Here is a 15,431-nt window from a genome sequence, read left to right on the forward strand (position 1 = left end):
CCTGCTGTCTTCAGCTGTCTCGAAACACACGGGGTGTATAGCCTGTAGCACCAGCGTGGGAGTCTGAACCTCACCTTTACTGGCACAAAGATGCGGCTCACTAAACGTCCTGTCAGTGAAGATGACGGCCCCGATAAATAAATAATTTTTGTTTTATAATAAGTACAGCATTTTTGTTGATATAAAATTATTTGCTAATGCATATTTAATGGAAACACATTAAAAACCAATAAAAACTATGTTAAATGCAAATAAGATATTAGCTCCGACAAACAAAAGGGTTGTTGCTGCCAGCTAAAATACCTTCTCCAGCGAACTAAGAAGAGCTGCCAGTAAATTTTTGTTAATCACAGGCAGACTCTAATGACGCTATTAGAAACTGTTGACTGAAAAGCTGTTAGCTTAAACTTTATAAGAAACATTTTCCATATTCAACAACTGTTTTAAGTGAAACCTCAGAAATGGACAGAAAACCAACTGATACTGAATAGCACTGAAATTCATTATATTATTTATAAGTAAGTGGGGTGCGGTGGCGCAGTGGGTTGGACCTGGTCCTGCTCTTCGGTGGGTCTGGGGTTCGAGTCCTGCTTGGGGTGCCTTGCGACGGACTGGCGTCCTGTCCTGGGTGTGTCCCCTCCCCCTCAGGCCTTACGCCCTGTGTTACCGGGTTGGCTCCGGTTCCCCGTGACCCTGTATGGGACAAGCGGTTCTGAAAATGTGTGTGTGTGTGTGTGTGTGTGTGTGTGTGTGTGTGTGTGTGTGTGTGTGTGTGTGTGTGTGTGTGTGTGTGTGTGTATTTATAAGTATATACATCCTGCATTACACACACACGCAGTCTGAACCGCTTGCCCCATTTGGGGTTATGGGGAACCAGAGCCTAACCCAGCAACACAAGGCGTAAGGCTGGAGGGGGAGGGGACGCACCCAAGACGGGACACCAGTTCGTCGCAAGGCACCCCAAGCAGGACTTGAATCCGTGCCACTGTACCCCCCCCCGCCATTCTACATGTTATATTTTATTGAGGGTGACTTTAAACATCTGACTTGGAGTCATTGTTTTCATGCAAATTTACATGCAAATTTGTGATATTTGAGTGTATTTATATACTAAAATTAGAATTGATTAAAATTCAAATTTCATTAGGCATGTCAGCCCATGTGGGGTTGTGTGGTGGTACAGTGGGTTGGACCAAGTCCTGCTCTCCTGTGGGTCTGGGGCTCAAGTCCCAGTTGGGGTGCCTTGCGATGGACTGGTGTCCCGTCCTGGGTGCGTCCGCTCCCACTCCAGCATTATGCCCTGTGTTGCTGGGTTAGGCTGTGGCTCCCTGCAACCCGACATGTGACAAGTGGTATCAGACTGCGTGTGTCCGTCTGTCAAACACTGAATGTTGTTACTACATGGAACCAGAACGAAATTCCAGAACCACCGCATCCTCTGTTGTGAAACAAAACTCATATGTATTTATTACTTAGGGTTAGCCGAAGACTTTTCTTACGGATGCAAACTCCTCGTGAACCTACGAGTGCGTAAACAGTTCTGAAATTTACGACGGCATTTCTTATAAGCTCTTGTACAGTTTTACACAGATTTTTAAGTTTGTGAATTTAAGTTTGCACTTGTTAAGTTATTAACAGACAGCAAACCCCTGGTTCCAGACCCAGGTTGTGCGGACATGGAGAGAGGCCACAGGTGGGACATATTTAATCTGTGTTCTCTCCCATTTGGCAACATACCTGTTGCCCTCTGGTGTGCATAACTAGACCTGAAAAATCAATACATGCATCTTTAAAACCAGAGCATTTCATATGTGCATGCATCAAGGGTCTCATGTGTTATCAAGTTCACTCACCCTACGGATGAAAAAAGGATGTTTCCAGGCAGGAATAATTAGAGGCTCATTTTTAATCGCAGTTTGCGGTGGGAGTGGGCTGGGAACGGAACGCCCAAGGATACCGTGATCTCTAGCTGTGGGATCGTGCATGGCTCCTGTCTGTTTAATAAAGGCTCTCCATCACTTCTGCTGCTAGTGGAGGAGCACGAGGAGGGAAAGGAGGAGGAGGATGAGGAGGAGGAGGAGGTGGATGCACGGCCAGATGGACGCTCTCAGAGACAAACTTCTTCCGAAGGCTCCGCATCCTCGGAACGCGCTTTAATCATCCTTCCGCCATCTCGGATCGAACCCGCGCTCCCTTGTCATGCAGGACATGGAGCCGGCCCACGGTGAAACACATTTAATATGAGTAATACATGCAAACAGCTGTCCTTGGGTCAGCCCATATGGAGATCCCCCTGTGCTCGTTCTGTGATGTTAGAAGCCTTTCTCGTGGTGGTGAGAAGTCCACGGTCAACCGTTTTAGCGACTTTCAATATTTCAAAATGTCGTTTTCAACGCGCCCCTATGTTAAATTACTAGCAGCAAGCATTTCTGCTGTGTGTTAACACAGCAAGCCCGATTTTTCTTGTGAACCATAAGGGAAAGTGCAGCTATTATCAACGGTGGCTATTTGCACTTTCTCCTTTTGGAGGGACGGCCTCCTGCTGCCGTATTTAAGCAGCCTGCAGCCCAGTCGGTGTGTCCTCTCCCTGGCTCAACACCACATTTGGAGCAGTGAAATGTCAAGCACCGTGGTTATTGTTCTGTTTGTTCTCTTTTTTGCCCCCCTGTGGCTCGGGATGGGGGAGGGGGGCTTCGGGGTTTAGGGGGAGGGGGGTGGGTAAAGGGAAGCTGCCCTGGCAGTGGGCATCGGAGCCCTGGGATGCCAAGCTGGCACAGCCTGCTGTCAGATCCGCCCCTGCTGGCCGAGCGGCCCCTGGCAGCCCCGCGCACACAGCCCGTACGCCCCACCGCCAGCCGTCCTCTCCATCCCACACGGGGTGGGGGGATTGTACGTACGGCGATATTTATCAGAAGGAGCCGTCCGCCAAACATATTGCGATGTATTTACATTTACCACTGAATGCAGTCCAAGGAAAGCATCATGCATATGCTTTTACATGTGAGAAAAATGCCTTGCGCATTAAAAAAAAATCATTCAACATAGAATATATTACACATTTAACAATAGTTGTCTTGTATATATGAGCCTGCGCTATCTTGACGCTTGTTCTGTATTACCATCCTGACTTAGCTGTATTATACCGATCCTTGTGAAATCAACGATGACAGGCGCTATTATATGAGAATACTTTAGTGGTCAGAATTTTAAGGTCATTAAAAATCTATTTCCTTCTCTTGAGTAGCGCCTTTGAGTCAGGAGCGAATGCCGTGCTGTGGTCCGGGATCCTTTTTTTCTGCCCGACACCTCGAATCATTTCGGTTTGGTTTGAAAACAGCAAAACGTGCATCAGGATGCTGCTGAGACATAAAAAAGGGGCTTCGCTGATGCTTTTGTGTAGTACAGTACGCGGCAAGGCTTAAATGTATGGAAATGAAACGGGAGCGGCTGGATGGTACTAATTATATCTAGGACACAGACAGGAAACAGCAGGGCATGTCTGTACACTGTGACCGAGGGGGAAGCACAGTGAAAACAAACAGAAAAATGCACCCTGCGTCAGAAGCCAAACAGCAAGGAAAAAAAAGAAACCAAATTACATGCAGAAAAGAAATGCCATGCTGAATAATAATATAGTGACACGTCGCTGAGAGCTACAGATTTCTAAAATACCTTTTGAAGTATATGGGTTGGTTGAGGCTGCTAGCGCAGTGTGTTGCACGTCTTCTCGTTGAGGCTGTCCTTATATTTGTGTTCTTACCTAATGGGTGTTGCAGTTATGTTTGCGATGACCCCGCATGAACTCCTTTTTTTTGTGTCTCAGCTCTTACTCCGCTAATTGCCCTAGGATGCAGGTAGTGTGGTGACCTGAGGGTTGCTGGTTCCAAGCATCGGGGCATGACCGCGAATGCTGAGAGCTGACTTCACGTTTGAAGGTTGTGTTGGGCTGCATTCTTGGACAAGTGGTGAAAGCCTCAAACAGAGCTAGGTCCTCTTCCCTTACAGTGTAACCGTGAAGAAGAAGGAGAAGATCATGAAGATTGTCCTGATGTGGGCCATGACTGTTCTCAGGTGGACTGACCATGATTGCTCTCCAGTTCCATATGGATTTTTCATTTGGCCGATCAAGATCCATCCTTCCTACCGTAATAATGTAATAAAAAATAAATAAAATAATAAACTTTAATATTATATAATATTACTAGGGGGGTGCGGTGGTGCAGTGAGTTTGACCGGGTCCTGTGGGTCTGGGGTTCAAGTCCTGCTTGGGATGCCTTGCAATGGACTGGTGTCCCGTCCTGGGTGTGTCCCCTCCCCCTCCAGCCTTGCGCCCTGTGTTGCCGGGTTAGGCTCCAGCTCCCTGGGACCCCCCGCACAGGACAAGTGGTTTCAGACAGTGTGTGTGTGTGATAATATTACTAATAGACTAATATTATATATTGCATAATACAGTATTTAGGGGGGTTCAGTGGCGCAGCGGGTTTGGCTGGGTCCTGCTCTCTAGCAGGTCTGGGGTTCGAGTCCTGCTTGAGGTGCCTTGCGACGGACTGGCATCCCGTTCTGGGTGTGTCCCCTCCCCCTCCTGCCTTGCGCCCTGTGCTGCCAGGCCAGGCTCTGGCTTGCCATGACCCTGCTTAGGACAAGCAGTTTCAGTCTGTGTGATAATACAATATTAATAATTCCAAAATTTTATTGACATTCTTGTCCAAGGCCATTCACCTTGCTAGACACCTATACTAATTGGTCTACACATGGAAGGAATATACCAAACACACACAACTCCGGCCAATTCAGAGTCACCAATTCACCTGAAATACATGTGTTTAGACTGTAGGAGGAAACCAGAGCACCTGGAAGAACATACAAACTCACTAAAGACTGAGCTGGATTCAAACCCATATCTACAGCCACATTTCAGGAGCTGCAAGGCACCAGCGCTACCCACCGTGCCACTCTGCTGCCCAAGATGCACTCTATCAAAACCAGACAGCACATTTACCGAAACCAGATTAGTTGAGTGTGAGGTCAAATGGGTCTTCTTGTGCTGGGTTGCTTCAGTTCATCCGTGACAATCTGGATAAAGGAGGAGTATGAATCTAAATCCTCCAGTGCTGGAAAAACAAAGTGAAATGGTGACAGGAGGCACAAAAGCCATGTCAAACCACGGTCGAACTCGGGGAGTCGTATACAACTCAGAGCTTCTGAGAGCTTCTGAAGAAAGTTCTCCCTGCAGTACCTCTACTCCTTAAATTTTATTATTCTTTACGGACTGGGTTTCTCAGCAGGAGCTGTTATTCAAAGACAATTATGTAACAATAATTTTACATTTTGCTTACTTACAATGCTGGATGCTTTTCAACTGACCCAAGGGTTGCAGATCTATATCCCCAAAAGTCAGAAGTGGGATGCTGATAAATTAGCTGCTGCTGCTTTGTGGTTTGGAAACTTGTAGGTAAAGCTTCAACGTCTTCTCCTTGACAGTTTAAACGTAATTTGTAGCTGAGAGTAGCAAAAATAGTACAGTACATTGATTCTTTCTTCGTGTCAGATCTCATACGGAATTGCTCAGTACTTCCAGAATGCTTTGGAAAAATATCCTTTTTCCCCACAAAGCATTCATCTATGGCTGCCCAATCCTTGCAAACTGCTGACGTTTATCCGTTTTACACAGCCTCTTCAATATTAATATTGACCGGTAACGTAAAATCTTAAAGTGACCCACATCATTTTCTGTAGGAAAGTCACGTCTCGCAAAGGGTAAAATTAAAATTATGTTGCGGTTTGGCCTTCATGCTGAATTTAATCATTTCAAAAACGTAACATTTACTCAAAAATGTGGTTTCAAGTTAAGGCTGAACACACAAAGCTAGGGAACTGAGTTCCACCCCGGGGCAAATTTCCAGTCTTACACTTAACAGCTGTAAAATTCTTGAGTAAGATGTGGAGTGTTATGTTTCCTTCTCAGGAAAGGGCACTTCTGTCTTCAATCGAGAAGAAATGTTGGTCTAACAAGACATGTTTCACTTGATACGTTCTGGAGGACTATGTTCTGCGCTTTGGGATTCTTGCAAACCCAAGTTACCGAATCTAGTCCTCCAGAACGTACCAACATGATGGGAGAAAAGCCAATGTGGTCGATCATTGATCCACTGTGGGCTCTGCAGGAACAGAATAAGGACCCTTATTTTAGGCAGGAAAAATATTATTTGATGCATATTTTATTGGCTGTCTGAGTAAAACATTCTCCTAATTAATTTAATTGTGTTTGCTTGTGACTAAAGGTCACGAATGCTAGCTTCAGATAAGTACAAATATCTTTGACTCTTGAGAGAAAAGAAGATGAGACAGACAGAGCAGATGGGTGGGGATAGGATCAGGGCAGACCTTATCTTTTCACAGTACATTACATTTATTCATTTCTCCTAGGCAACTTACAATGTTAGTTGCACTACGCTGAACTATTTACAATTATTTGCCCATTTATACAGCTCGGTAGCTTTTATCGGCACAATTCAGGGTAAGTACTTTGCTCAGGGGTTCTAAAGCAGAAGTAGGATTTGAACCTATGTCCTTCAGTCTGAGGGAACAGCTCAATCTATTACGAAAGCCGCTACACTCTACTGATAGACCGGATGTCACAGACAAGGTTTTATTTCGAGTTCAAGCTTGTCAATGAACACCGATGAACATCCACGAAAATCAAGTTCCTGCAGACACCCTGTACAACTGGAGGAGGTAATTTCCAAAGCCATGCTGGAGAACATCCTGAACTTCTACTGGTGTAATCAGTGTCTCCTTCCGTTGAGCAGCGAAGCACATCTCATGTGCGTTGCCAGTCCTGGTGGTTAATTTGGCTGCAAATACAAAAGAAAGAAAAGGAAAAAAATGCATACAGGGACAAGAACTCCTTTTCATCACACCTGTCTTAAAGAGATGGGACTCCCATGCTAATAGGAGAACCTTCAGAAGATTGGATTTCAGATCTGTTACGAGGGTCCACTGAAGCTGAGCATACAGACGTTTTTAATGAGCAGCACGTTAGACTCTGCCAGAGCCATGGGATACATTGCAAAGAGGCTCCAAACTGAGTTGGAGATAAAGAGGGAGTATAAACAGTGTGTTGCGGCCCACAGGGGCTGTCCCTTCTTCTCCCACTCCGCAATCTGATCATCACCATGCTGCTGGTTATCTCCTGATTACCCAACTCATGTGACAGTCCACTATTCCCTCGCACCTTGGCTGACGGGCCCACTGGCCGTGGTAGAGCGTCTGTTTGCCTCTCTGTTTACACTGACGTGCAGCAATAACACATTAAGGGGTTATTGGTTGTTCACCCACAGGGTTTTTGGTTCTATCATTTCAGTTAATAACCGCATTGGCTCTCAATCATCTTCAAGTTGTCTTACAATGCAGCCCAAGGTTCTTGTAAATCTCCGTATCACGGCGCCACGCGATACTCAGTGGAGTACATTAACGGCCTGGTTTTCGTAGTCTCCGCAGGTCTAATAGACACGTTTGTGTTGGCAGCCATTGAAAGTGGCTGCAAATTCGGGACTCGTGTGGCTGAAGCTAGTCTTCTGGCTCTCTGCTGAAGTGGTGTTAACTTCAATTATACTCATCCATCAGAACATAATGAAACGATCCCCCTGAGCGGAGGACTGTAATCATAGGCATATCACAGTGGGCTGCAGATGACCTTCTAATGAATTCAATTTTCTGCAATTGTGAATTGAGCTAGGAGTTCAGAATTGTAGAACCAGCATTAACAGGAAAGACCACTGCTTATTAATACCAAAGTAATATTTATTGTCCGACCTGTTCCGTTTAATTGGTATTCAATTATAGTGCAGGATACAGATTTTTTTTTCTTTCTTTTTTTTTTGAAATAATAGGCCAGTCATCATTACTGTTGTGAGAAGAACAGCCACAAGATTAAAAGTTTCTGTGAGGGAAAAGCACATTACGAAGGCTGGTGTACAGAAGAGCTTATTGTAAGTCCCAGCGGGAGACACGTGTCCACTCTGTCCTTTTAGGGACAGCGGAAACTAATTATATTCCAGCCATGAAGGCGCATGGGAGATGCTGCTCATTGGGCAACTCAAGGTGAGCAATTGATATTCACCTTGGGTGAATGCACCTCTTCTGCATTATCTCTGTGCCGAGCCCAATCTGAGCGTTTAGGAACATTTCACCATCACAACCTGTAGTGTGTAATAAATCACTATACTTTAGAATCAGAAATCAGAGAATTTCAATATATATGAATACGTTTTCAGGTGTAAACATCTTCAAAAGTAAAGTGCCCTACTGGTTCAGAAAATGGTTTTTCACCTGCAGTTGTCAGCTCAGATGATGTTTTGGAAAGCCCGTAAAATGGCAGGAAGAAAAAAAATAATTAAAAAATTTCAAAGAGAGAAACATGCATTTTATGGATAACCTAACAAAGCGGTTAAGCTTCATGCTGCAGATGCTTATAAGGGCCAGAGTTACAGTTTCCTTTGACAATCTATCCTCTTATGCTTCTACAGCACTGTCTTGATGTGTTTTGAACAACACTGCTTCTCCCTCTCATCCTGCACACAGGAACTTCCAACCACAGATGTCTGCTTATAAAAAAAAAAAAACCTGGTTCTGCCTCATCAGTCAACAGCTTTGATCAGGTAGCTCTTCCGTTCTGCTTGCTTCCGCCTGTCAATCATCCTCTGAAATGTACTCCCAGGCTAAGCTGAGTACTGTAACTCCTCACTATATATATATATTTATATATATACATGTTCTGTAGTTTACACATGCGATGATGCATATTCACATTACAATGACTGAAAATGTACTGAAATGCCGTCAAAAGGCCAGACACCAATATTGTTGAAAAACCACATTCCTTAGACGTTCTTCCTGCAGAGAACACCTGACGCAGCTGATGATCATCTGACGGTTCCCTTCGTTTGCGGCAGGACGGATCCTCCTTCAGCTGAAATAATTTCAGCAACATGAAGCAGAGAACCTGTGGCTGCAGTCGTGCTTTTCTCCAGTGCAGTTATTTAATGGCAAAGGATATTAAACAAAAACCTAATCATAGTGCCTCATTATGCAAAGCAGTTTCATGCTGATAATAATTATCAATAATGTTTCAGGGCTCTTTAATGTGATTCTGTTTTTTTTTTTTTTTTTTTTATAGAAGTAATCCATTGCTTACTCAAGGCTTTTGGATAAATTGGCTCACATCTCAGGCAGGTTGGTGCTTTACTGCGTCGGAGCAGTTTGGGTTAGACTCAAGGGTACCGGAGTGGAGCCCCCAGACTGCTGAAACCTTACGTCCTACTGTGCGACCTGCTGCCTCGCGTGAGACGGAGCCGGGATCCAATAACGTGAATGAGCGGATCGCGGGTCTCTCTGTCGGAGCAGGAGCCCGTGAGACAGCTGAAGGCTAACGCCATGCGTGACCATGCTATTTACACAAATGACCCTGGAAGCTGACACAAGGAATTTCACATGGTTTACGTGCTCCTGTCTGACAGCCATTCAAAGTCATTGCAGAAACAGGAGAGAAAATGCCATAACCGGTAAAAGACCCGTCACCGGCTGGCGCGCGCACGCAGGTGCGAACGCGGGCCCGAGCTCAAGGTTGGGCCCGGCGGGAGGGCGGAGGGGGCTGTTCGGCGGCTGCGGGGGCGTTCGCGCCAGCTCCGCGTTTAAGACGACGAGGTGGGTGCCGGGCTCGCGGCGGGGCGGGCCGGTCGCGGCGGGCCGGCTGAGCTGCATATGCTCTGGTGCGGAGACGACCGCTGCCAGCCGGTATTTTTGGCCTGGCTTAACAGGACTGCGAACGCTCCGAGACTTGAATCATCATCAAAGGCAGAAAATAGCCACCGAAATTGGTGTGATTGCACTGTTTGAGTGTGTTTATGTTCGTGTGTGTGTGTGTGTGTGTGTATTTGTGGGGAGGGGGTTTGTACGGGGATTTAAATACTTGGCAAGTGCTAGTAAAAGTTTATTTATAGATTCTAATTGTATCAGATGTGCCTCAGAATTGCGAGCAAAACGGGCCTCTTTCACTGAAGGATTTAAAATAAAATCTCATTACAGAAATACAAAGAGGCTTTTAACATGGTCTCATTTAGCATAGATACCTTTCATTCTAGTTATTTACCCTTGACAAACAATGTTAAATTATTTTATTACTTATTACTTTTATTAATCTGGCTGTACTGCCGACACGACGTGACACTAAGTGAAAAGTGCATATACGATACATAATGTCTTTAATGCGAAAATGCTTCCCCGGTAAAATCATTAGGCCTTTCCACGATAATCCATACGAAAAAGATTTATGTAGGGCCATTCTGATTTACATGCACAATGTCATAATTTCACAGGAGTAGAAATATACTGGCATTAAAATTTCATCATTTGTCTTTCTTTCAAATTCTCTTCCGTTTTTAGAAGCGTGTTGTTTTTTTCATGGAAAATCTGTTTAAAGACGATCTCAATCTCACTTGCTTTCATGCCAAGCTTCCTTTTTATTATTAACCTTCCACCGCAGAAACTGCGCGAACGAGGGACCGTGTTCCTTGCTCACAACATGTACCAACCAAGTTTCCATCTATAACAAATAGAGACCATATTTTACATATTTTCGGGTTATAATCGATGTTGCTACTATTTTAAAAAACATCGGTGGCCGCTTTCAGGCTAAAAATTTGCCACTATCTGGTAAATGGGTAGAAGTATGTAGCATTTCACCTGACTAAAGTACTACCACGGTACGCACTGCAGAGGAACATCAGGGAGGCCTTCCTGACACATCCTTGCAGCCAAATGATCTCTGTGCATAACATACATATTTCACAAGGCCTGCGTGCAACAAACCAAACTATATACTGTATAACACCCTTTTGCGTGAGTTATTTCCAATCCTCCGTCTTACCCCGTGCGGGCCGTCACCACCTCGGCTTCCCCGTCACCTGCCGAACATCGTCACCCCGGAGAGCGTGTCATCCACCAGTTCACACCCTTGGTGGCCAATGGCTGTTTCTTGCGCTGCGTGACACGCGGCGCCGAGCAGGAGAGCTTCCCGAGAAGTGGTGCATCTCTCACCGCAGGAGAACTGTGACAAACACTTTTCTTTGACACTATGAAATTCAGAGACTCTAGATGGGGTAAAAAGACATTACCTGTGACTTCAGCAAACTGAGCTATTCAAAACATGTGAGACGTCGTCCCGACGAAAGCAGCAGCTGCGTACGCCGATTTAATTTTGGTGCTTTTGCATTTTAAAAATCAAAAGAAATCATCGAGGAGACCGTCTTTGAAAAGACTTTGAGAAACAATACAAAACGTGAGAAACAATTAAAAGGATCCACAACTAACGAAACTAAAACAAAAATAGCATGTCTTTTGTTTTAGAGCAAAACATCAGCAAAATAATACTTCACTAGAGTAAAACTGTCCTGAACAACCATACTGTTATAGTGTTTGATTGCTCTTTACGCCATCGAAAGATAAATGTTTCCTAATTAAAATAAATTTAGGGCACTGAATAATAAACTAATAATGAAATATAAAGGCACACGATGATTAATATCCGACACAGAGACTTAAATAGTAAATATACACCTTTTTTTCTTTAATTAGAGTCATACGTTGGGACCAACAGGTGGCGTAATGGTTAGCGCTGTGGCCTTGCAATCTGAAGGGTCCTGATTCAAATACCGGTGCTGCAGTAGTACCCTCCAGTAGGGTCTTTACCCTAAGTTACAACAGTAAGAATACCCTAGTGTAGAAAAGTTGTGACATATCCCTCCTTGCTTGCAAACCCCTCCTCCTTCCTCCTTCTGCCACCCCAGGGCAAGAAGCACTTTGCATGTGGTAATAAGGCGTGAGGTTCCGTGAAGGTGATTCCGTGCACGAGACATCCGTTCCGTCCCATGGCGCTCGTGCGCTGCTCGTTTTTCCTGGTCATAAAACACAGAATGCGTGATTCTGCCCCGCTGGGATTCCAGAAGTCCTGCAGGGGTTCAGATGCTCCTTAAGATGTTTTTAAAATATATTCAGCTTTTGCTCCAGCTTAGCAGCAACCCATCTCCATTCTGGCTTCCATGTTCTTGATGAAGCATCTACAGTGGGGATCCTGGGGAATCACTTATGAATCACATTCGCTCTGTTATCCTAGACATGACTCCTGTAGTCACCTGTTTAATTGGGCCCTGCATCCCACCACTGAGACACTTCCCTTTAAGGCGAGACTCCAATCGTTGCTTTAAGACTGAGGCCAATGTTTTACAATTTGAGAAATCCATTACGGTGGCATATACTGTATGTGTAGCGCTGGTGCATCACAGCTCCTGTCTAAAAGCAGGTTTGAATTCAGCTCAGTGTACGTGGGATTTGCTTGCTCTCCCCAGGTTCATATAGGTTTCCTCCAGATGCCCTAGATTCACACCCACTGTAAAGACATGGATTGGTGACCCTAGAGTACCCTGACTGTGTGCGTGTGTGTGTGTGTGTGTGTGTGTGTGTGTGATTGCCATGTATTGGACTAGTGACCAGTCCAAGGTGTAGGCTGCCTCACACTCTTTGCTTCCGGGATAAATTCCAGCACTGGGCTCTCTGTATTGGACGATACTGATAAATGATGGAAAACTGCAGGTATTCAGGCGAGGAATAAACTGCATGCAGACGTGTTTGTTTCCCTCGTGTTATAAACGGGAAAAAAGTTTGAGTATGTGTGCATCTGCGGAACCACGTTACATGGAACGGCTAAGTGCGTAACCTACTCGTTCTCAAAAAAAGGCTAGTTGCCTTATTTGGGCGATAACTGTTGATGAAACAGTACAACGTCCAAGGTGCTTTAAGCCCATTACTACCTGTTGCCATTCAGATCCTTCCCAATTCGTTTCCACATGAGTGGTTATCAAAACCTATCAAGTCATCGGGGGGATTGTGTAATGCAAAGTGCGCATCGCCGCTCTCCACACACCTGGCTTTGATAAAGTTCTGTGCTGGCTTCAAAGTCCCCGGCTGAGTTCTGCCTTGAACAGAGGCCCGTTGCCGGATCTCCCGCTACTGAAGAGGAAGGATCAAATGGGCGTCTCCCACAGCTGCGCTCCCTCACCTGGGAAGGTAACGGAGGCCTGGAATCAAAGCCCCGTTTAATCTCCGGGCCCCGGGAAGACGGGTTCAAGTGCAAACGAGCACACGGCGAGGAGGAACTTCAGATGTGGAGCGAACAAAACTGGCCCATCCTCCAGGGAGCAAGCGGAGCCCGTTGCTGTTTTGTTTCCACCATAGTATAACTCACGAACTGACGAGAGCAGGTGGTTAAATTAATGTATTATCTGAAATAATAGCAAAAGAATCACAGGCAAACACAAACATGAGACACCTTCCCCATTCTGATCTTCATTCGATGCAGGGTTCTCTCGCAGTTCAGGAAGAGGACAGTACACTATCTGTGGTTTTCCATAATTCATAAAAACAATCACTGCTTACTTTTTATAGCCTACTGCTAGCGAACATCCCTACCAACATAACAATATTATATCCGACACAATTTGCTGATGTATTTCTTAACTAACCACCTATAACTCCAAAATCTAAGTTAAGCATACACTGCAGTGTAGAGCAACTCAACCTAGGGGTCAACTGCAGGAGGCTGTTCTTCCAGCCGGACAGCGAATCACCAGTTTAAACTTAATGCCTTGATTAAAAGCGCAATAGCTGCGGTGCAGCATCTAAGCTGTCGGCTTCCGGGCCTCGGTGTCTTTCGTGGATAGTGATTTACAACATGCAGTACTCTGAAGCTCTACCAATGGCAACCACTTCTAACTGTGAGAACCTGAAAGTGATTTCTGTTGGAAAATAAAGGGTTTTTAATCACGTTGCAGTCCAGTACAGCTGTCCCAATTTTTTTGTTTTTGTCTTTTTCGTGTCTTACGACAAGAATCTCTTGATTATTTCTTTCTGCATCAAATACAATAGGTTATAAATATTATTTGTGGTGCACATTGTTTTCCAGTCAGACATCGCCATTTGTAGCAGTGCCTCCATGTGTTACTCAAGTGTAGCATTCATCTGGTGTGACAGGCCTACGAGGGCTGATCTTTTAGTCAAGGCTGCAGCTACTACTAGCCTTGATGTTTTGAAAAGGGCTTTGTTTGAGCACAGGAATGCTGTAAGTTGGGTTCCCGTGGATTTGCATTCACAGGACGGCTTGCTTCACTTCCTGTGTCAGAGGTTAGCGCAGCACAGTTTTTGATGCACGCCAGTCTCTGCGGCCAGGTCGACGTGATGCCGTGATGTTCTGTAAGGGAACTGAAGTCTGAAACAGCTGCAAATGAGCTGATGTTACATTTGTTCAGCACTCACATACTGTACATTACCAATTCACAGCACATACCCTCACTCTTTCCTACCGTCACAAATATATTTGCTTTTTCTTTTAGAAAGCAAAAATAACAGCAACTGTAAGCAATTTACAGGTTCCCTGATCAAATCATGTGCAGACTCCTACAATTATGCAGCATTCAACATGCATATCTATTTTTGGTTATTTTGAGGTTACTAAGGTACCTTTAAACACCCACATGTGAAAACCCATACAAGCAAGAAGGACAGACTGGCAAACAGTGAGAATTTGTGTGTAACCGGTATATTTGGCCATTCATCATATATCTGAGGAGTTGAGGCATTAGGAAAAATGAGAATATTTTATTTTCAGATATACTCTATGTGGCTTAAGTGCTTTCTGAGACCTTTCCCTTGTGCGAGTGTTTTCTTCACACACGTAAAGTGAATCTCTTGCCCATACAACATTGTGTGTATGCTGGCTCCTCGGATTTTGGATTTTGATTGTTTGTCTGAGATTGTGACCGTGTGGCGAAACATCAAGTTATCAACTTCCAGTCCCAGATTTATTTCTAAGAAGAGGAACCAGTGAAGTGGATTTTTGTTCTTCTTTGCTTCTTGGCTGGTGCTAACAGACTCCTACTGCTTTGTGCCAGTTAACTCATTCTATAAGTGGCCATCAATCTTCACACTGAAGTCTTGGCACAATTAAATCCTGAGCGTATCACATTTGCCTGGTTTACAATGGCAGGTGTCAAGGAAACTGCCGAGGGTGGAACGGAACTATCATCTGTGTTTTTACACTTGTCTTTCAGAGATTTTGTGCATTATCTGTGCAAAATACATGATGATTTTCAGCTGTCATACCAACATTCCTCGGTGAAGGTAGTGTTGCTGGAAAGAGAGATTGCTGGGTTCAATGATATCTTGGATGGCACAGTTGTAGATATAGAAGTACAGTGCTAGTGAAAGTATTTAATGTTCTTGTGCACAGTGCATTTTATTTACAATATTTACAGGTCCAAACAGATAACATCAACATCAACATCAACATCAACATCAACATCAACATCAACATCAACATC

This window comes from Scleropages formosus, chromosome 18 (genome assembly GCF_900964775.1).
Source record: "Scleropages formosus chromosome 18, fSclFor1.1, whole genome shotgun sequence".
Taxonomy (NCBI): Eukaryota; Metazoa; Chordata; class Actinopteri; order Osteoglossiformes; family Osteoglossidae; genus Scleropages; species Scleropages formosus.